Here is a 22,891-nt window from a genome sequence, read left to right on the forward strand (position 1 = left end):
CCACAGCTCACGTTATATTTAATAATGAAGAAATGAATTGTTTTCCCTTGACATCCAGAACAAGGCAAAGATGTCTACTCCCTCCACTTCTCTCCAAAATTGTGCTACAGGTTCTAGCCGCAGAAAGCATGCAAGAAAAAGAAGTGACACCACAGAGAAATTAGAAAGAAAAACATCTGTCTGCAGAAAGGCACCCACTGGGATGTTCACAGCAGCATTTTGCATAAAGCCCCACAGCAGAAACAATGTAAATGTCTACCAGTTGGTTAAGGGCTAAACAAGATGAGGTATAGCCAAACAGCAGAAAAAATACTGAAGGAACAAACTACTGATACACGTACAGCATGTTTGAATCCCAAAACATGCTGAGTGATAGAAGCCAGACACAAAAGACCACGTATTGCTTGGCCAGCTTATAGGAAATGCCCAGAATCTGCAGGCTCAGAAAGTAGATTTGTGCTGGCCTGGGGCTGGAGGTAGTGATGGGGATTGACTGCTGATGGGCGTGAAGGGTCTTACTGGGGTGATGGATGTGCTCTCAGACAGGAGTGTGGTGGGTTCCCTAACTATGTAAATTGACTAAAATTCACTGTTCGCTTTAGGGGAGTGACATTTTCCAGATGTCTCCCTTTAGGAATAGTGAATTTTATGGTTGGAAATTAGACCTCAAGAAAGCTGTTTTTAAAAATGTAATGCAAATGTGAATGCAAGTCATGGATGAAAAGGTACTCAATAGTAAGTTTGGGGTTTGGGGGCAGGGTTGGGATTTTCTTATTTGGTTTTTGGTTTTTGTTTCTTGCTTTATGACAGTAAGGTATCCCCCTCACCTTTTCCATGGTCTAGGTCTTTCCTGCATGTCTCACCTCATTGCCTGCCTCCTGCTTGTGGACTTGATGCTCCAGCTAGCTGGAGTCACTGTGCACATCTGGGCAGAAGGAGTGCTGGTCGGTGCATGTGTCCACATGTGAGTCTACGTCTATGTGTCTGTATGCCTTTGTGTGTGCCAGTGTGACTCACCATTTTGTGTCTGTGGGCAGGCTCGCATAATTCATCCTGCACCCTGAATTCCACTTATGAGCTTTCCTATTCACACATCCCAGGGGCTCGGCTTTGGTTGCCCTGGTAACCAGCCTCAGCCCTTAGCTTCAACCTCTGGTCACAGGAAGACATGGAGAGTGGGGAGGGGTGGTGTCTCACCCACAGGGCCCCTGCCTGAGTTGAGTGACCTCATGAGGGGTGAGCTGCAGTGCAGTTGCCAAGACAACGGGACTCTGGATCCCTTTCTACCTGTGAGGCCCTTCTCCCTCCTCTCGACCTGCTAGCTGTCAAGTAGGAAAGGAGAAGCGGTGGCATAAACAACACCCCTGAGGCCTTGAAGCTGTTCTACACATGGCTGTAGAATAGACATGTCAAAAATAGCTCTTGAAAAGAAGGCACCTAATGAAATGATTTTTGTTGTTGTTGTTTTGAGATAGTCTCACTATGTTGCCCTGGTTAGAGTGCCATGGCATCATAGCTCACAGCAACCTCCAAATCTTGGGCTTAAGTGGTTCTCTTGCCTCAGCCTCCCAAGTAGTTGGGACTCCAGGCGCCCGCCACAACGCCTGGCTTTGTTGTTGTTGTTTTGGTTGTAGTTGTCCTTGTTGTTTGGCAGGCCTGAGCTGGATTTGAACCCGCCAGCTCCAGTGTATGTGGCTGGCGCCCTAGCCGCTGAGCTATAGGCACCGAACCATGAAATGATTTTTTTAAACTCAGTAACAACACACAAGGCTATACAGTTCAAGATTGTCCTGACAAACTGGTCAGGACAAGGGAAGTGGAATGTGTGCCTATGTCCCTCAACCTCAGCTGTGTATTCAGATCTCCCGAGGGGCAGATACCGGACACCATCCCATTAGCATGTCTGGAACATGGCCCTGACATGAGTATCATTTCACAAGTCCGCTCGGGAAGGTCTGGGCTGCAGCTGTGGAAACTGGAAACATCGTTAAAGGAAGGAAACCAGCATTGGAAATTGGGGGCCCGTCTTCAAAGAGGAAAGCAGGTCTTCATCATTCCTTGCTGTGCTAGGCAGATTTTTAGAGCTAGGGAGAGAAAAAAAGTTTCAAAGTACTGCAAGTGCATGTTTTAAATCTTACACTGTACTTGCTGTTTGTTCTCAATATTCCTGAATCAAAATTTTGAGGCAAAGTCTCTGCATCTACTAATGAAATATACTACTTAATTTTTATTTCTTGTGACCGATCCCTTATGCTCGAGTTATTCTCAAAGTTAGTAAACTTTTGGTAGGTACTGCACGAGACATATCGCAATAGTTCTTTGAAAACTAAAGATGTCTCAGAGTTGTATCAGTTGATGCGGATGAATCAGCTCTTAGGCTTATTTGCTAAGTGTGTTGAGTTGCATTTTTTCATGTTACTCTAGTTAGTTTTATCAAATGAATTCATGTGCTTAGACAAAAGCCTGAACAGAACCAGGAAATGTATGATGAAAAATAACATCCAGCAATCCCTCATTTCATGCACAGCCATGGAGATGTGCTTTTCCAGACTTGCTTTTCTATAGCCATTTCTTCTGGATATCAACCTCCATGTTTCTGGATGATGGACACCCACTGCTATGTCCTGATTTATCTAATTATGTGTTATCTATTGAGTTCTTAGAGAAGGTGAGGATTTCAGTCTCTCAGTATATTACAGGGCCCTGAGTTCCTGGTGGGGGGGCCACCCATTCCAGGGCATACGCCTCTACTCAGGATGCCTTCAGAGCATCTGTGCCAAGAACGAGGCCCTCACCGAGACTTTTGGTGAGACTGTGGCAATGCGGGAGCCATGGTTGGCCTTTTACAGAGCATTCCAGGGGAGTCATGGGGTGAGCAAGGTCAAACCTAGGAGCCTTCCCAGGTTTGAGGAATTGTGTGGATGGCAGTGCCCACCCATGAGACAGGGGACACAGGTTTGGGGTCCACTTGCTGATTTGTAGGGCTCTTGGAATATCTGAGTGGAGATGCCCTCTAAGCCATGGCCTGTAGGGACTATGGGGCTCAGCTGAGATTTCCTAGGTAGAGCTGGTGATGGGAGAAGCCATGAGCATACCGGGGGTAAGGATGGAAACAAGTCAGATTGGTTTCCAATAGCTCTGGATGGTGATGCGAACACCAGGGATCCACGTACAGAGTGGGAAGAGCCCAGGGAAAAGGTCGGGAGCCAGGAAAAAACCGAGATTTTTGAGGCAATCAAAGAAAAAGGGCCAACCAGGAGACTCCGAAGTAATGGACTGAGGGGGAGGAGGAAAGCCAGGGGGTGGCTATCACAGGGGCTGAGAAAGCAGAGTGTTTTGAAAGAAAGGATGTCAACTGTGGCCAAGACAGCACGGGGTACTTTGGTTTCTCAAGGTGAAGCTAGCAGGAGACTTTAGCTGGGGAATGTTTCATAGAGGTGGGTGTGTATCGAGGGTGGGAGGGAGAGGTATCCAAATAAATATGCTGGTGTAGTCTATACTTTGTACAAGCTTGACTTGAAAGACATCGGAGACGCAGAGTTGTAGCAGTCAGAGGGCTGTGGACTTTTCAGGGTGTGTCATTGTCTGTTCCCTCAAAATGTGAGAGGAAAACAACGGGAAGCAGGTGCCAGAAATCCGTGATGATCGGGACAATTTTGGACTAGGTAACCTTGTCATGGAGAGGGGAAGGAGCCTCAAGTGTGTTTCTCCTAAGTTGAAGATCGAGAGCAGTGGTTTCCAAGCACCCACGGAGTTGCAGGAAGGCTATCATCATCTCTCTCCTGCCCCCAGGTCTCCTTGCTGTGGCCCGTGGTGGTAGGGGCTGGGAGATACAACATTTTCCGTGAAAAAAGGCTTGAATGGGTGGTAATGGTGGAGAGTCCAAGACTGAGTTAAGTCAGCAGAGCTTGAAATTGAGGGGTAAGGGTTGGGAGAGCATCAGAGGGAACATCAGAGGGAGAAGGAAGCCACTAGGGGAATGCAGAGCAGTCTTGTGTGATAGGGGTGGGTATGAGTGGCTCAGGTTTTGGGTGATAGGCACTGTATACATGGGACCTTGGCTGGCCTGTGATTCAGAACACATGTCCATTACGAAGATGGTTCTTTGTCCAGGATGATAGATGCAGGGGGAGCTATCAGAAGCCAGAAGAGGTTTGCCTTGTCTGCAGCCCTGGCCAGGATGAATCGGAAGCCCCTGTAAAACTCAACACCACATGAGATTGGCCCTGATGTCTCATATCTGGTGGCAAGGAGGCTATGCTTTGGGGACCTCGAGGGGAGGATCAGAGATGCTGAGCCACAAAAGCAATGCCACAGAACTCCCCTGTCATTCTGGCCTCTGCAAAGCTGGGACATCCAAGTCTGAGACCTCAGATCACCAGGAAGGGGATGCAGAGGCTCAGCTCCCCGGCGGTGTTGGGAAGTGCAAGAAGAGGCCCGAGTCTGGAGGTTCAGCAGTCTTTCAGGGGGTCACCTATATCAGACCACCATCAAATAACTGAGGTGTGCAGAGTCCACTCTAAAAGAAGAGTCTTGCCATGGCTACCTGGGCATAGCCCAGGCACTATCAGGAAATGAAGGTCTTTGCCAAGGAAACCCCATTGTTACAAAGCTTCTTAAATTCTCTTTGGGTGATGGGGAGTGTCAGGGCGCCTGATCTGAGAAGAAGCCCCAAAGAGGAAAGGAGACCAGATAAGGCATGTCTGTGTCAAGAGGAGAAGCAAGCCCTTCCTCCAAAGTGACCCTTTTAGAGATCCCCAGATTGAGATGCAAGAGCCCTGATAGTCTCTTTGGGCCTGGTCCCTGGTTTACATTTGCCAGACTCGAGGGCCTCAGAGTGCTGCTGTTCTATCAAGAGAAAGTGGGGCAGACGGCATGATTTTCTGAGGTTTGAGAACCAAAGGAGGCAATGGTTACATAAACGTTTCTAAATCATCTGGCTCCGTATAAAGAAAGAACATTATTACTGACATTGTTCCTGCTGTTGTTGTTGCTTCTATTATTAAATAGGTTCTCCTAGATGGAAAACACACTCAAAGGGGCCCAGTCTAGCCAACTTGCTCAGAAGTGGAGAGGGGACACGTGTCCTTGGCTAGGAGCGTATGATTGTTTTCCCCCGTGACCAAGGGCAGTGCCCTTGTAGGAGGGCACGTGACATCTAGGAGAAATGGGGAGATTCTGCCTTGAAGAATGGGCAAAAGATCTCAGGAGATAATTTTGGGTGCATCAGGAACACGTGAAATTCTCATCCATCCCTCAACTCTTGGGAGGAAACTGGCATTATTGTTCTTTAAAAGAAATGAGAAGCAAAAGGCCTCCTTCTTTGAATAAGAGGCTTTGGCTTACTGCATTTTTTTTTTTTTTTTGCAACTATCTTTTTTCTGGCACTGACACATTTTTTTGATTCCATGCTGCACTGCTCAGACCCTGGGAAGCGGGGTCTGTGGAGCCTGGCATCGCTTGGGGAGGACAGTGCTGGGCCTTGAGGAGGCCCTGCTCACCTCACCAGTAACTTTCATCAGTTACTCCACTCTGTGTGTCTGTTTGGTCCTGTCCTCGTTCTGTGCTCTGTTTTTGAGGCCCACGTATGCGGGGTTAAAATTGTCCTTGGTTAAAGGAAAAGAGCAGGCAAGCCCCCACCACCACCACCACCACCATACCCCTGTAACATGGACTGGTAAGATGGTAGGCAGAGGTGGAGCCGGAGGAGATGGTTCACAGAGACCCCACGGGCATTTGGTTCATTTATTTGCTCAGACTGATCTTGTGTTCATCCTGAGTGTCTGCCCTCTGGAATGGATAGTTAAGGGCGGGAACCCACTGGATTTTTATCTAATCTAGTGTCATCTGATGCAGTCATGTGACTGGCCAGTTTGTACGAAGGCACAATCTGTTTGATGAAAATGTTCTCTTGGATTTCCACCCCACCCCCCTTTTCCTTTCCAAAATGGGGAATGGGTCTCCCTGGTGATAGGGACAGGGGATCTATAACATCTTTTGTTTTTTACAGTGTCCTCGTTGGTCTCTAAGGGAAGGATGACTCTTGGGGATCCTGCTGGTGGTGCTGACCTGCTCACCCATGTCTGTCGCTGGTGTAACTTGCATTTTTGTCTCTCATGTTGGCAAGGACCTGGTGCTCCTTGGCTGACTCAGCCTCAGCCCACTTGTGCAGGCACCTGCAGACCCCTCTAAGTCTGGGTCTCATCCTCCACCCTGTCTCTGGCCAAGGCTTTCCACTCCAGAGCAGTGGACAGTGTTACCCAGCCCCTGGCCACATTTGGCTTCCTTCATGGTAGTACCCCTGGATCTCAAATCAGCCACTTTCCACTGCCCACCTCCCAGAGAATGTAGCCCCCTAGGGTCTCACTTACAACACAGTAGAACCCGAGGTCAGCTCCAGAAAGCTAAATTCCTACACTCCAGCCATCCCTCTGCCCAAAGAGGCTACTGGGTCATTTCTGCAAAGTGAACTCCCTTGCCCAAATATGTGTGGGGCAAAACCCTCCTTTACCTGGAGCTCCTCTCCACTTCACTGACACACCTTCCTCATCTGGGATGTCTAATTCTGTCTGCTGCTGCCCCTGGCGACTCTGGGATGTCTAATTCTGTCTGCCGCTGCCCCGGCGACTCTGGGATGTCTAATTCTGTCTGCCACTGCCCCTGGTGACCTCTTACCTCCTGTGACTGGAACAGGACACTTTCTTTGGTTTACCTTTCATGTTGACCCAAGATTGGCCATACTATATCCAGGTCAAAAGGGGCCTACTTTGGAATTTGTACTTTGTCAGGAACAACAGGAGAATATATTGCTATGATTCCCTCTTCTCAAACAGAGAGAGAGAGCACTAAAGCAATGAATGGTCAAACGTGCCAAAGGTATCTGAAGAGGTTGAGTCAGATGTGCATAAGGGAGGTGGGCAATATGGTTATTACTGGCGTCCTTGACGAGACCAGTTTCCTTGCCATGAGAGAGACAAAAGCTCTATTAAAGGGAGTTGAGGAGCAAACATTCTCAGCAGTTGAAGTAGTTTTGCGTTGAAGGGCAACACATTATGTGCCAGTAGCTGCTGAAGGACATGTGGGAAGAGAGTGAGTCCCTCCACCCCCTTTGTTTGTGGAATGCCCCCAATATAGAGGGAGCAGTTGAATATTCAGAAGAGAGAAGTGGTCGCCGCAGGAGCAACGTCTTAGGAGGTGGGAGGCATGGGATCCTGAGCTGAGGTGAAGGAGCTGCTTTCTAGTGAGAACTATATGCAGAAAGGAGGCAGAAAATGCCAGGGCAAGGACAAGTAGATTGGATTTGGGAAGCTCTGAGAATTCCCACCTGATTGCTACCGTCTTCTCAATGAGTCAGTAGGGGAGGCCATTGCAATGGAGGAGGGTTGTAGTTAGAGGTATAAGTAGGAGGAGAGTCAGAGTGAGGAGCAATCCTCCCGTGGTCATAGACCCGTGCAAAATGATTCCGTAGGGCTTTAAGGTTTTCCTTATCAGTGCTCAGGTACTCAGTTACAGGCAGGGTGCCCATCCATAATTGGACTGAAAGAACCAGACCAGTGCCATCTTAACAGTTAAGTTTTGCTCCCTGCCGCCATTTCACTCAGTAAGTTTACTTTCCAGACAAGCCCAGGCAAGCCCAGGAAATTCCCCGAAATCATGAGACAACCACCCACCAATCAGGGACCCCCCACCTAACCAATCCAGAAGCGCCCCCTTTGTTTCAAGCTGTGCACGCCCACCCGCTGCGTGGGACCTTAAAAACCCCCTGCTCCAGAGCTCGGGGCTCCTGGCTCGGATCCGTTGCAACGGAGTCCCCTGGGAGCCAAGTTCAAACTTGCAATAAATGGCCCTTTTGCTTTTGCATCAGACTCGGCTCCCTGGTGATCTTTGTGGGGGATTTCGAGATCTGTGCACAACATTTAGTGCATTGGCTGGGAAGTCCCTCAAGACACCCTGAGGACCCCGACCCGCAGGGCCGCTACATGGTAAGTGTCTGTCTGTCTTGTCTGCCGTGGTTGTTTTTGGAAATCTGGAACCTGTAAAAGTGGTCGGTGTAAAGCCAAAGCAGATGCGCTGGAGGCTGCCGGCCAGGGGAGCCGAGGAGACGTCCCAGCCCCTTCTGGAAGGGACCTTGCCCCCCCACCCCCGACTGAGACGTGGAAACCTCAGGGCGTGGGATGCACACAGCCCCTCTTGTAGTTTTTCTAGGTGGACGAAGTGGGTCGCTCCCGCAGCACGTCAGAGACCATCGTCCTATTGTTTCTGCTGACCGTGGATTTTGTATGTCCTCAGTGTGTTATGTGTTATGTGTTACATTAGTATCTCAGCGGCTGAACTCAGAGCTCAAAATTTAGGACTTGTGGTGGAAAAAAAAAAGAGCTAAACTGATTACTTTTTGCAGGACCCAGAGGCCAACCTTCAGTGTTGGCTGGCCTCCAGAGGGAACTTTGCATCTCCCCCTCCCTGGCTGAAAGCACTTCCCGAGCAGTTAGGTTCTCGCAGTGCACAAGAATGTCCTAAGTCCCCTAACAAGAAACCCCACAAACCTGTGCCGTTTTACTCCGTTTTGCAGGATAGTGCAGACCAAGATCTACTTTGCTCTCCTCCGTATCACCCCTCGCTGAACCCCCCTCCCGGCGGGAGTTGCGCCAGTGCTCTCCCAGGGGCTGGGCCACCCCTCCCATGGCGCAGCGCGACTCTCCCCCATCCCCTTCGCGTTAGCCCTCCATCCTGGCAGTGATGGGGCGAGGACACCATGAGGGCAGGGTGGGGGCGGGGCAGACTGTCCCCAGTGTGCAGTGGGCAGGTCGTGCCTTCGGCCCGGGGGACTATTTTTATTTTCTCTCCAGGGGCCACGCGAGAAAAAAAGCCAAGCGAGCGCATGGGGTGGGTGGCGACGTTGGCCACCCACCCGACCCGTCTTGAAACACAGACCAAGAAGTCTAACACGTGCGTGAGTCAGGGACTCGCATGAAAGCCACGGCAGGGGATTGTCCCCCGGCCGGCGACCGGCCACCACCGGGCGCATTTCCACTGGCTCCAGGACGGCTGAAAAGGCCCAGCGGGGAAGGTAGCTGGGGGCCCCCCTGCCCTTCGTGGGGCGGGCCTGCCTCCCAAGTGTTACAGCCCCCAGACAGCAGCACTGGCGGAATCCCAAGGGTGAGGTTTAGAACCTTTATTATTGGCCCTTTGCCACTAGTAATTTGTATAAATAAAAAAATATTTTTAAAAACTGAATCTTTGTCAACGGATAAGATTCTTGCCTTTTAAACCTTCTAATTATCAGTTTGGCTGAGTGAATAGGTGACTTCATGGTAAACTGGGATCCTGTTTTGTGGAAAGTGAGTTTTTGAGAGTAAGAGAAATTAAACAGAAAGGAGAATGGCATTGTGTAAAGAAAGAATCTTGTGTGATAAATTTTGTCCTGAAACAGAATAGTTGTGTAAGAAAGTAAAAGGCAGGGCAAAAGTTCAAGAAAGTTTAGAATGTTTGTAGATGGTCTGTGCAGGTTAAATGAAGCTCATAAAAGAGAATTTGTGAAAGAATTTACATGTGATCCAGTTGACTATGTATTTCCTTTAAAATCTTTTGACTTGTAATTTTCTTTAAACAAATGTTTTAAGCCTTTGATATTTGACAAACCTTCCAAAATAAAAACTCAAAATCTGGGGTTTGGCGCCCATAGGGCAGTGGTTGCAGCGCTGGCCACATGCACTGAGACTGGCGAGTTCAAACTTGGCCCAGGCCAACAACAAAAAGATACAACTTTAAGTTTGGTCTTCTTGAAATATTAAGACCACTGAAAGTAATGGGAAAACAAATTAAACCTATTTAATTTATTAAAAATATATAAGAAACATTGTCAAATATGAAATGATGATCAATTTTATGTGGATTATGGTTATGTATGTTCTAATATTATAAAGCATTGGTCTGTCCTAATGTATAAGACATTGATCTGTCCTAACATATGTTGTCGGTAATAATTTTAATTCATCTACAAAAAAAAAAAAAAAGTATTTTTTATGTAACTGGCTGAGTCCAAAGTTTATCCTAAAAAGAAATATTAAGAGAGGCCGACGAATTCTCTCGAATTCAAATTACTGATGTCTTTGGAAATTGAATACCTTCGGACTAAAAGCAGATGTTTAGAACTTTCATTAAAAAGATAACGTGTCTATGAGTATTGCTAACTTAACTTCAAAAAGAACAGACATCAGTTATGTGGAACTGGGCTAGTTTGTAATGGCTTTTTGTTCGAAATATTGTTAATTCTTTCTGTGTTCTGTTTTCCAGAAGTCAAGAAATAATGTTCTGTCTTTTGAGCTATTTGTAGCTTTTTGAGCAATGTGTGTACTTATGAGCAGAGTTTAAAACATGTATTTTCTTCTCTCTCCTTGATTTCTCTAGAATGTGAAAGCCATTTGTAAGTATTCTTAATTTCTGACAATACAGTTATTTGCATAAGATCAATAAGAATCTGTTTTGTTTTATAGGACATGATGATGGCACTGGTTATTTTACCAAGGCTTTGGCTGGAACAGCAATTCCAGAGGTGTCCAGACTGCATTAAAGAATTCAGGTTGACTTTATAAGGCCAATTAAGAAAAGCCCTTTGGAAAACTGGCCAGATACCCATCAGTAACATTTCCTGATCTGTGGTAAGTAACAAAGGTCCGGAAATCAAAATGTGCTTGGGAACCTCAAGAGAAGAGGGATTTACCCAATGCATACAGGTATCTAACAGCACAGATGAAACCTGGGCTCTGAAAGGCTTTCAAAAAGTCCAGCCTGAGATTCCTTATAAAAGGTTCCAGCAAAGCCAAATTTAAAAGAAAAAGAGCCTAAATGGCTAATAATTAATTATTCTTACTGCACTTTATGCAAATAATCAGACCCTGTATATTAAAGGTACAGTTTATTTTGGCAAATAAGTTAGTTCTACTATAATTTGCCTTTAGTAAAGAGAGAAATAAGAGAGAGAGAAACAGTTTAAAAGGAGGAAAAAGAGGCCGTGGTCTGGTCCACCTGTATTTAGATCCCAGCCTTGTCTGTACTCATAAAATGAGACATAACTGTTTTACTAAGTTGATCTATTAAATGAGACTAAGAGACTGGCCAAAAAGTATAGAATTATATGTAATAGTTATATTTACTCTGAAACCTTAAGACTCAACAAAGGTCACCTGTTGGCTACACTGGAAAACTTGTGCAGTATTAAATGTTATCTAAAATTTCCCAGAAAATAATGTAACTGTAAACACTGCATTCTACTCTGCTGAATCTGTTGCCAGCAGAAGCCAAATGGCCCACTTGTCTGAACTTAGAAGAGGCCTTTTTCAGTATAAGGCTGGCTCTGGGAAGCCAGAAGCTGTTTGCATTCCAGTGAGAGAGACCAGACATAGAAACAGTACACATGGACCAGGTTGCCACAGGGGTTCAAAACACCTACAATTTTTGAAAAAACGCTGGCTCGTGACCTCCAGAAATTCCTGGCTGAGGAATCAGAATGTGTGCTGTTCCAATATGTCGATGACCTCCTTTCAGGACACCCTACCCAGGAAGGCTGCGCCTGAGGCATGGACTGTCTTTTATGACATCTAGAGATATGTGGCTATAAAGTGTCTAAGTGGAAGGCCCAGGTCTGCCAGCAGCAAGTACATTATCTAAGATTTACTATTCAGCAAGGGGAAAAAAATCTAGGCATGGAACGAAGGCAGGTCATTAATCGCCTCCCCACCTCCAAGAGCCGAAAGCAGGTTCGGGAATTCGTAGGCCCAGTCGGCTTCTGTCGTCTTTAGATCCCCAACTTTGCCGTCTTAGCTAAGCCCTTGTATGAGGCAACTAAAAGAGAAGAGGGAGAGCCCTTGGAGTGGGAAGGAAAATAGGAACATGCCTTCTCCCAGCTAAAGATGAGGCTGATGGCTGCACCTGCATTGGGACTGCCAAACTTGACCAAGCCCTTTACTCTGTATGTCTCAGAGAGAGATAAAATGGCTGTGGGTGTGTTAACCCAGCTGATTAAGTCCTGGCCAAGGCCTGTAGCCTACCTCTCTAAGCAGTTAGATAAAGTGGCAAAAGGATGGCCACCCTGTTTACGGGCTCTAGCTGCTACTGCTCTCCTTGTGCAAGAAAATAATAAGCTGACTCTGGGCAGGATCTCAGAGTGAAAGTACCCCACTCTGTGGTCAATTTAATGGACACTAAGGGACATTTTTGGCTCTCTAATGCGACACTCTGAACCAAGCCATGCTCCTTCCAGTCAGTGGAAGAGAGACTGAGCATAACTGTACAGAAATTATGGATAATGTATACTCTAGCAGACCTGACTTGCGTGACCAACCCTGGACAGATGCAGACTAGAACTTGTATGTAGATGGAAGCAGTTACATGACCGCGCAAGGTGAGCGGTGGGCTGGGTATGCAGTGGTCACCTTAACAGAGACTGTGGAGGGTAAGCCCCTCCTTCAAGGGACATTGACTCAGAAGGCTGAGTTAATTGCCTGAGTTAACTAAATCAAGGGGAAAATTTGAATGCTTTTCTGACTCTTCAAATACACAGGACATTGTACAAGGAGAAGGGACTATTAAATTCTGAAAGAAAAAAAAAGGACATTAAATATCAGCAGGAGATAACTTCCGTTGTTAGAGGCAGTATGGAAACCCCAGAAAGTGGCTGTTATGCACTGTCATGGACATCAAAGAAATGCTTCCACCATCGCTAAAGGGAACACCAGAGCCAATACTGAGGCAAAAAGGGCTGCCTCCCAGCCATACCAGGTGTCACCAGTGGCTCCCCTCATCCCTTGGGTCCCAAAGCTCACCCCTATCTACTCCCGGAAGGAGAAGGAATGGTTAGCAGCAGAGGGGAACCAGGAAGCAGAGGGAGGATGAACGAAAATGCCAGATGCACGAGTAGCAGTTCCCCAGATTCTAAGAGCCACCGTAGTGACAGGAGTGTTTGATGAAGTTGCTGGGCCAGTACTTCTACATCTCCTACCTGGCAGCCCTGGCCAAAACTGTCAGTCTACAGTGTGTCACCTGCAGGCAGTTCAACGTGTGCCAAGGACCAATGGTACCACCAGGAATTCAGTTGTATGGAGCAACACCCTTCGAAAACTTCCAGATCAAGGGACCAAATTTAGGTCTGGAATCAGAACATGGTCCCCCTCAAACCAAGGTAAAAAAGACTTTACACCATCATCTTGACCACACGCACGGCAGTAAAGATGAAAATAAATCTTCACCTGGAGTCATCACAGCTAGCTGAATAAAGCTTCACTGCCCCTTGAGAAGTAAAGGTAACTTTTAAGACATCCAACATGCCCTGCTCCAGCCACATACTGGGAGCTGGTTGGTCAACACACGGCTGAAGCCTGAGGAAACTCCTCGAGGAACTTGCCTTAATTGAACTTTGGACTTTAAAAAAAAAAAAAAGAGGTTTGTGCGCTGCTCTAAGTGAAAAATGCTGTTTTTACACTGATCACTCAGGAATAATGAAAGAATCAATGGTCCTTGTGCGGGAGAGCTTGCACAAGCGTAAAGTAGAAAGAGGAAATAATCAGAGCTGGTCTCTGATGGCTAACAACTCTGATATCAGCCCTGGCTGGTCCCCTAGTGTTATTACTTCTACTCCTGACTGTGGGCCCTTGCATTATCAATAGGCTCATCACTTTTGTACAGGACCGTGTAAGAGCCGTACAACTTCTGGTCTTAAAAGGCCAATATCGGCCCCTTTCATACAGAAAGCTAGAGCTGACACACACGGTACCGGACCCATGATTGGGTCCTTGAATTTACAAGTAGAGGGGGGAATGAAAGAACCAGACCAGCGCCACTTAAAAGTTAAGTTTCGCTCCCCCTGCCATTTCACTCAGTAAGTTTACTTTCCAGACAAGCCCAGGCAAGCCTAGGCAATTCCCCGAAATCATGAGACAACCGCCCACCAATCAGGGACCCCCCACCTAACCAATCCAGAAGCACCCCCTTTGTTTCAAGCTGTGCACACCCACCCGCTGAGCGGGACCAGAAGAACCCCCTGCTCCAGAGCTCAGGGTTCCTGGCTCAGACCCCTTGCAACGGATTCCCCCGGGAGCCCAAGTTCGAACTTGCTTTTGCATCGGACTCGGCTCCCTGGTGGTCTTTGTGGGGGATTTCGAGATCTGGGCACAACAGGATACCATGGAGGGGCGCGGTCTTCCCTGAGGCCCAGGGTATAACTGCGGGCGGCGGAAGACTTAGGTCGGGAGAAAGAGAATATCCTGAGGACCCAGCGGCTCCGGTGGTGGTGGCCTGGCCAGCCTCCTGGGCGCTGAGGTGGCCGGGAAGGATCAGAGGGAGAGAGGCCTGAAAGGAAGAGTACACCACGTAATAGGTGGGAGGAGAATGACAGGGGATTGGCACAGGTCTCGAATGTGGGAAAGTCGTGCCCGAGGTCCTGGACATCAGCGGTCCGCCCCTTAGGCGACAGCTCACCACCCAGTAGGGAAAGAAACTCCCAGAAAGGCAGCGAGAGCAAGAGCGGCACCGACTGCACCTGGCCCGACAGGCAGGCCCGGAACCCGCCAATCCTGGGCCAACCCCGCCCCGCGCTGCGTATTTCCGGTGGCGCTGGGACGTCCAGCTGCTGTTGCTATAGTTGCGAGGGCGGGACTCCGGTGGCTTTTGTTCAGGGTACGGTTCGTTGGGGCGGGTTCGCTGGGACCCTTCTGGCCAGTCCCGGTCCATTATCTGGTCTTCACCTTCATCCCGCTGGGCTTCCCTAGCTCTCCCCAGCCAAGATCTTCAGGACTAGACCGAAAACTGGCCGAGTAGTTGGATTTTCCTCTGAGGCTGATGGCGCTTGAGTCTCCAGCCTGCAGATGGCAGTGTTGTACCGTGGGGGGGGGCCATCCTTGCCACCCCCGCCCTTCGTGCTTGAAAAAACTCTGCGGTGTCGTTTCAGAGAGAAAAGGCCTTTTTGTCCTCATTTCTGGGCCGGTTGAGTCCTGCATTTTGACAGGTCGCCCTCGGAAGGGGGTGGGGGCGGGCGGGAGGTGGGTCCCTGGCTAAAATTCAGCGCCAGAGCACAAAGGCCTTTTGCTTTTCAAACTGGCTTTCCCGCCCACCCCCACCCCCACCCCCACCCCCGCGGTCTCTTAGCAACCTTTATTCTGCTTCTCTGAATGGTCTTGTCGTTCTTTTCCCCAGCTTGTGGGGGTGGAGGGGGGTGGGGTTGGGGGGAGGGAGGGTGTTATGGGCCTTTATCAATATAGTCTTTCATTATGGACGTCATTCAACCTCATTGTAGGAAATTTGGTGCATAGATAAAGTATAATGAAGAAAACTAATCTGATCTACGGCCCCACACCCAGAGGTGACCATTAATTATATTTTGTGTTGAATTTCCTTGGAGCGTTTTGCGTCCAAAAGGTGCATTGTATAAGTGATGAGATTCGCGTTTGCATGATTGCTTTTAATTTTCTTAAACTACTCTTAATTAGGGTATTACTCTCTCCCAAGAATTATTTGAAAAAGAGTTGAAAATATTTTATTCTTTTTTGTTCTGTAGTCCAGTTGGGTAAGAATTTGTTGTCTTCTTCAAACAATATGTAATTTATACAGGTAATAAAAATTCTTTAATGATTGAGATAGAAATCAGAATTACCGTTCTCTATGTGAAAGGTTTATTTCATAGGGTAGTTTTTCTAAGTATAGGAGGTACATTTTTTTCTTCACCATTGTATTTTTAGCACACCATCAGAACATGTCTTGTCAATATAGATATTTGTTTGCATAAAAGTACAAGTAATTGATTTTTTTCCAGGTGTTTTTCTTTCTATATGTTTCATTTAACAATACTTCATATTGTTTGATCAGTTTTCTACATGGCTTATTTTATCTTTCCATTTAGTAGTTTAGTGTGTAATGACTGTTAATTACCATTAAAAAATTTTTATGTTGGCCCGGTGCCCATAGCTCTTTTTCATACCCTGTTCATCATTTATATTTTATATTAAAATAATTTTCTTATTGATTTTAATAATTGTCTATGCAAAAATTAATTTTTTTTGAGACAGTCTCACTCTGTCATCCTGGGTAGAGTACCATGGCATCATACTCACAGCAACCTCAAACTCTTGGGCTTGAGCAGTCTTCTTGCCACAGCCTCCCAAGTAGCTGAGACTACAGGTGCCCACCACAATGCCAGCTAGGTTTTCTATTTTAAGTGGAGATGGGGGGGCGGGTGTCTCATTCTTGCTCAGGCAGGTCTTAAACTCCTGAGTTCAAGCGAACCACCAACCTTGGCTAGGATTACAGGCGTGATCCACTTTTATGTACATTGCAAATACTCTGTTTTTTTTTTTTTTCTTTTTCATTATGTTTGTGGTTTTCAGATGCATAGATAATGTCATTTTTATATAACCAAATCTGTCAGTCTTTTTTTGCATTGCTTCACTCTTTGGTACAAAGCTGAAATGGTCTTCCTGATCTACCTGTCCTGTTTCTTGTGTTTATCCCTATTCTTTGTTTTTCCAGTCTTCTGTCTGAACTCCCCACTAAAATGCCTTAAAGACACACAACAAATTAAATTTCACAATATCTAGGTAGTTGGGATTGTCCCTAAACTACCTGGCAGAATCTCAGAGGATTTTCTACTTCGTATAAGACTGATTCTCCTAGGACCCTAAAATGTATTTGTTCCTATGACTATGGACTTGAAATTTAAAACACTTAGATGGTCTCTTATAATCTTATCACCGAATTTAGGTTTCAGCTTTCTCTTACCAGAAACGTTCCACTACACATTCTGATCAATAAGTCACGCAGGCATGAACATTTTAAAACTCCATTTGTAAAGGCAGAGATGGAAGTTGTGGAAAGAGATCTCTTCTTCAGAATGGATGGGAAAGAGTAAGAGTTCTTGGGGAGGGGCAGGTTAAGAGATGATTTTGCTATCAAAAATGAGGAGAGGGTGTGGATTAGAGTAGTACCTTCCATATACCAGAATTGTTCTACCATTTCCACACTAAAGGCCATTTCAATTTTGCACAGAAGACCTGCATGAAATCCACTTAATTTTCTCTGTCTTCTAGCAACCGTATTTCTTTGTCCCCACAGAGAGGGAGGACTGCTCCTTAAATCCTGTCTAGTGGGTATGGGAGTTTATAAAACCTGCTGAGATATTTTCATATATTCACTCAATTATTTTTCCCTTAGCTACAAAGGTAATTCTTTTCTATTGTAGTCATTTTGGAATACAAAGAAAAGAACAAAGAAAAAAGTAGTCATCCTTAACCCAAGTACTCACAGACAACCATTTTCAACATGTTTTGCTGATCACCTTCATTTTTACAGATGTGGTATTTGAGATAGTACAGTATCCAGTATTGAATTCTGAATTTTTTCCTTGACATTAGGTAATTAGCATATTTTTTTATTTTTTAAGACAGGCATGGAACAAGGTTTATTGATGAAGAGAAAGAGAGGTTTACAGAGTAAGAAAGTTTACAAAGCAAGATACATTCATCACAGACAGCAAACAGGCTGCTATTGCCAGGGCAGGTAAGACAAAGAGACAAGGGTTATGGCCAGTGCTTCTTTTTTATACTGACTGGGTCAGGCCTGCCACATGGTTCAGAGGTGAAGTCACCTTGAAACCTAGCCTATTTTCTTAAAATTCAAATTTCCCAATACTCTAGCATAGGTATCTTTCATAATATATTTAACAATTCCTACATTGTTTTGAAATATAAAAAATAATCCTACCACAAACTTTTTGAATGAATCATTGCCCACATTTTAGATAACTTCCTTGCATGGATTCTTACAAGTTGACATATTGCCAAATTCCTTTGACCAAGAACATATTCAAGCATTTGCATCATTATATCCTGAGATTTTGCAACTGCTTGCTAAGTTGAGGTAAAAAAAAAATATGTTTTTGATGTAAAATAATATTTTTAATTATTTGTGAAATTCAATATCCTTTTATACATTTAATATGCACACATTTATTTTTATATCTTCCTCATATAAAATGGATTTACAAGAATTCATAAAAGAAGATCTAGTTAGTCTTCAATGAATACTTGAGAAAATTGGAAAAAGGTGAACAGAGAATTATACAAAATGAAGCTAGATAGAAGTAAAGTTAATTCACTAAATACTGCCTCCTTCCCTTTTTTTTCCTTCCCACATTTTCTGCTCCCCCCAACCTTGACACATCACAATGATTAGAAAAACAGTTCTCAAAGGACCATTCTGACAGCTACAGGCATGAGACTGTACCACAAATATAAGCAAGAGGCAAGAAAAAGTGGAATAAATTGCCAACCTCTCTAACTGCAAATGTTGCAGCAGTTACAGATAAAGAAAACTGCATCCTGGACAGACCACAGTCATATACCCCTTCTATGTAAACTCTAATTCTGCTTTAGCTTGGGAGTTACATGGTCTCAAGTTGCTCCTTAATGCACATCGTTGAATACAATCTTTAACCTGTATTTGAGTCGCTTTATTTTTTTCCCCTGACAATATGGTGCCTTGGCTTGGATAGGTCTGAACAAAGCACATAGACTCCATTTTGGGGGACCACTGTCAGGTGGAAAGGCAAGTTCTTCTCCTGATCATATGCTATGGGGTCTCTTTGTAGCCTGAAGTTTGCAGACTTTGATTCTTAGAAACTAGTTAACTTACTGCCTGACAATCATCTTTAGGGTTTCTATGGCCCAGTGGAGAATTAGATGATGGTTCTAAGATAGGACAATCTCCTACTTCTACCACTAGAAACTTTCTTCTTTTTTTTTTTTTTTTGTTAAATCATAGCTGTGTACATTAGTGCAATCAAGGGGTACAATGTGCTGGTTTTATATACAATCTGAAATATTCTCATCAAACTGTTCAACGTAGCCTTCATGGCATTTTCTTAGTTATTGTATGTAGACATTTGTATTCTGCCTTTAGTAAGTTTCGCCTGTACCCATTCTAAGAGGCACCATAGGTGTGGCCCCACCCATTAACCTCCCTCCACCCTAACCTCCCCCTCCCTTCCCCTTCCTTGGCCCTTTTGTGCTATAGTTGGGTTATATATCCTTCATGTGAAAGCTATAATTTAGCTTTACAGTAGGGCTGAATACATTGGATACTTTTTCTTCCATTCCTGAGATACTTTGCTAAGAAGAATATGTTCCAGCTCCATCCATGTATAGAAACTTTCAATGTACCTGAGAGAGGATACCCGAAAAGGTTGAGATCTAGAACAGGTCTTCTCCAGGAGACCACAAGGATACACCTGCAGGGTCCTCTCCTTGGTGACACAGCTCTTGGGAATTTGTAAACTTAACTTCCTGAAACTTGGAAATTTCCAAGTTCTGTGAAATCCTGTAGTTCTGTAGGGGCTGGAATAGCATCTCCCGCTAGATTCAAACTGACCAATGAGAAGGGTACCTATGGATTGGAACTTTTTGACTGTCGATAAAAAGGGAAAGACCAAGCCAGTTAGGGAGCATGGCCATTTGGAATTCTTTTATGCCATAAGCTCCTGGTTGGTGAATAAAGCCCTTCCTCTTATAAACGTGGTTTTTGGGTGCTCTTTCTCTCCATTGGGCCTCGTCTTCCTGCAACATACCCAATCAGGGGGGACCCCCACTCTGGGCAAATGTTTGGCCACTAGGGTCCTGTTCAACTTCTATTTAATTGGAGTGACTTCAGGAAAGACTATCTTGAATCTTGACAGAGTCCCTTTGAGGCTTTGGGGACATGACAAAACTTGTCAATTGGCTTTGCCCCTTAGACCAAAAAGAATGTAAAAATAACTTGCTCTCTTCCATAGGCAGTGGCAGCAATTGCTTATTTGGCATCGTGGGTGCCCTCAGACCCCTTGTGAAGCCCAAGATTATCAAAAAGAGAACCAAGAAGTTCATCTAGCACCAATATGTCAAAATGAAGCTTAACTGCAGGAAACCCAGGGGCTCCTATTGTCAATAGACAATAGGGTTTGGAGAAGATTCAAGAGCCAGATCTTGATGCCCAACATTGGTTATAGGATCAACAAGAAAACAAAGCATATGCTGCCCAGTGGTTTCTTAAAGTTCCTTGTCCACAATGTCAAGGAGCTAGAAGTACTGCTGATGTGCAACAAATCTTGCTGTGCAGAGACTGCTCGTGTTTCCTCCAAGAACTGCAAAGTCCTTGTGGAAAGAGCTGGCCATCAGAGTCACCAATCCCAATGCAGGCTGTGCAGGAAAGAAAATGAATAGACCATTCATATGCATATTTTACTGGTATTTAAATAAAACTATAAAACTGCAATAAAATTAAATAAAAATAACTAACTTAAAAAATAGCTAGTTGGGCGGCGCCTGTGGCTCAAGGAGTAGGGCGCCGGTCCCACATGCCAGAGGTGGTAGGTTCAAACCTAGCCCCGGCCAAAAAAAAAAATAGCTAACTTATAATAGGCTACTTTCTTGACTTTCATTAATTGGTAGACAGAAATCTGGAACCCTCCAAGAAAAGAAACAATCCAGGCAGATTTAAACCTGGGGAGGTCTCTTTGAAACAACATCAGCCTTCTCCCTACAACAAACTCTTCTCCTCAGTCTAACTCTGCTTCTGCCTCTTACAACCCTTGAAGCACATCAGCTGGATAAAGCCTTTAAATTCTATCTGAATCACTTTAATAGTACTTTTTCTGACAAGTTCTACCAACAATTTGATCCCAATTTCCTAGCAGCCAATGAAAGGGTTTACATGTAGATGACCACTTGCATAACCATAGTCCCCATCAGGCCAAAACTAAGTAGCAGTTTTCTCACCAAGATTTCTATGATGAATGAGGAGAATAGTACATGTAAAGGTCTTAGTAAAGTATCTGATGCATAGTATATATTCAATACATTTTAGCCATATGATTTTGACAAATATTTATAAGACTATAGTAGCCAGGGCGGCGCCTGTGGCTCAAGGAGTAGGGTGCCGGTCCCATATGCCGGAGGTGGTGGGTTCAAACCCAGCCCTGGCCAAAAATCACAAAAAAAAAAAAAAAAAAAAAAAAGACTATAGTAGCCAAAACAGTGTGGTGCTGGCATAAAGACAGAAACAGACCAACAAATATTCAACAAAATAGAGCCTCAAAATAAACTCTTACATATATCATTAAAGGATCTTTAGCAAGGGTGCCAAGACCACTCAAAAGGGAAAGAAACACACAAGAGCACAAGCTCTGAAATCATGTTAGAGCCAGTAAATACTTTCCACTCCATCTTTTAAAATGCAAACAAAGGGTGTCTGTACCAAAATAATACAACCTAAGATGCCATTAGGAAACAAATATAGGAAAATTTATGATTTGTTATTTGGAAAAGCTGTATCAAGAAAAACTTGGTAAATTGAAAAAAAGGACTCAGATTTCTAGAAAGTTTGGATTTCAGTGATGTTGCAGTACATACACTTATAAAACTAGGAAGGGTGCAGGCTAGTCTATTTTAATACGACAGTGAAAATATATTACCATAAAAAAGATAAAATTTTTTCTTCAAATAATGTTTTGATTAAGTCAAGGACTTCTATAGTAGCTTGACAGTATTGGGGACACAAATTTATTTTTTTTTTGTTTCATATTTTCTTTGTATTTCTCTTCAATAGTTGATTGACCCAACATCTTTCCGTCGGCTCTATACAATGAAAATACAAACTAAATGAGAATAGAAAAAGTAATTAAAGCATTGAATTGTACAAATTACAAATCTGTTTCAAAATATACTTACATTAAATAAAATACGCATTTCATTAAGAGATCTACAATGGATGACTCTATGCATTCTGGAAAGCTTCACAACACATAGGCAGGGCCAACATTTGTGGAAGAAGCTAAGAGAATTTGCATCCAATCACAGTTTGTAGCGGGTTTCTTATTGCCAATCTGCAAGTTACACTGAACACATCATTAGCGTCACTAGTGCAGGAAACCAATTTTGTTTGGGGAAAGGGTAAGCAAGCTCTAGCCTCAATTTTGAGTTCATTACAACTTTCAAGAATTTCACCAACAACCTATACAGTACAATTTCAAAAAAGTAAACATGTTAAGGTAAGCAGACAATTCTTTAGAAGCCCAGACACATATTCTTGCTGTGTTTACATTGAATTCTCCATCTACAATGGGCAGTAATGAAGATGATCTCCTTAGGACAACATGGTCACAGGGCTGGAACAATCCAGAGGGGCTGAGGGAGCCTAAGGATGGGGAGCGAAGGAGCCACCTCTTGCTGCTTCACGTTGGAGACAAGCTGCGTCCAGTCCGTGGGCCTGCACGCGTCCCCTTCATCATCTGGCGTAGCGCTTGATGTAGTCGTCCACTTTGTTCCTGAAGTCCTCCTTGTCCCACAGGTGATGCTCTGCAGCCTCAATGTTGGGTGGGTCATCAAAATTCAAAAGATCAGTAAACAAAGAGTTTAATCCCCAAACAACATCCTTCAGTGTTCATGTGGGAGCCCAGGCAGTGCCATCGATCCAGTACTCTCAGTAAACTTAGGCAAATTTCACCTGTCTCTGTGATATTGGGGTGCCAGATCCTGGTCAAGCATTTCAACTTGGGAGGCACCATGTTCTATGCATGGGGGACTTCAGTTTCAAACTGAAACTTTCCAACCTGGTAGTAACCCTCATCTGGGCACCCGCAGACAGGCGAGGCGGCCCGGCGCCCAACACCATGCCCGGCCCGGGGGGCGGCAGAGAGACGCGGCCACAGCCACACCGGCACCAAGCGGTGGGACCGGAAGTGGCAGGCGGGGACTCGGCCGCTCTCGCCTGCTTGGAACACAAATTTAGAGATTACTCTTCACTGTCTGATACTCTTAAAGATGGCTGAGTCTACTAATTTTATAATTTCATTTATTTCCCATATTCCTTTTATATC

General features: G+C 45.0%; 1 long non-coding RNA gene across 1 annotated transcript; it reads left to right on the plus strand.

The window, feature by feature from the left end:
• Positions 1–7,703: 7,703 nt before the first annotated feature.
• LOC128577494 (uncharacterized) lies at positions 7,704–22,789 on the plus strand. The gene is made up of 3 exons (XR_008377579.1): positions 7,704–7,982; positions 8,847–9,156; positions 10,494–22,789. It is a non-coding gene; the product is annotated as an uncharacterized LOC128577494 (long non-coding RNA).
• Positions 22,790–22,891: the final 102 nt, after the last annotated feature.

This window comes from Nycticebus coucang, chromosome X (genome assembly GCF_027406575.1).
Source record: "Nycticebus coucang isolate mNycCou1 chromosome X, mNycCou1.pri, whole genome shotgun sequence".
NCBI classification, from domain to species: Eukaryota; Metazoa; Chordata; class Mammalia; order Primates; family Lorisidae; genus Nycticebus; species Nycticebus coucang.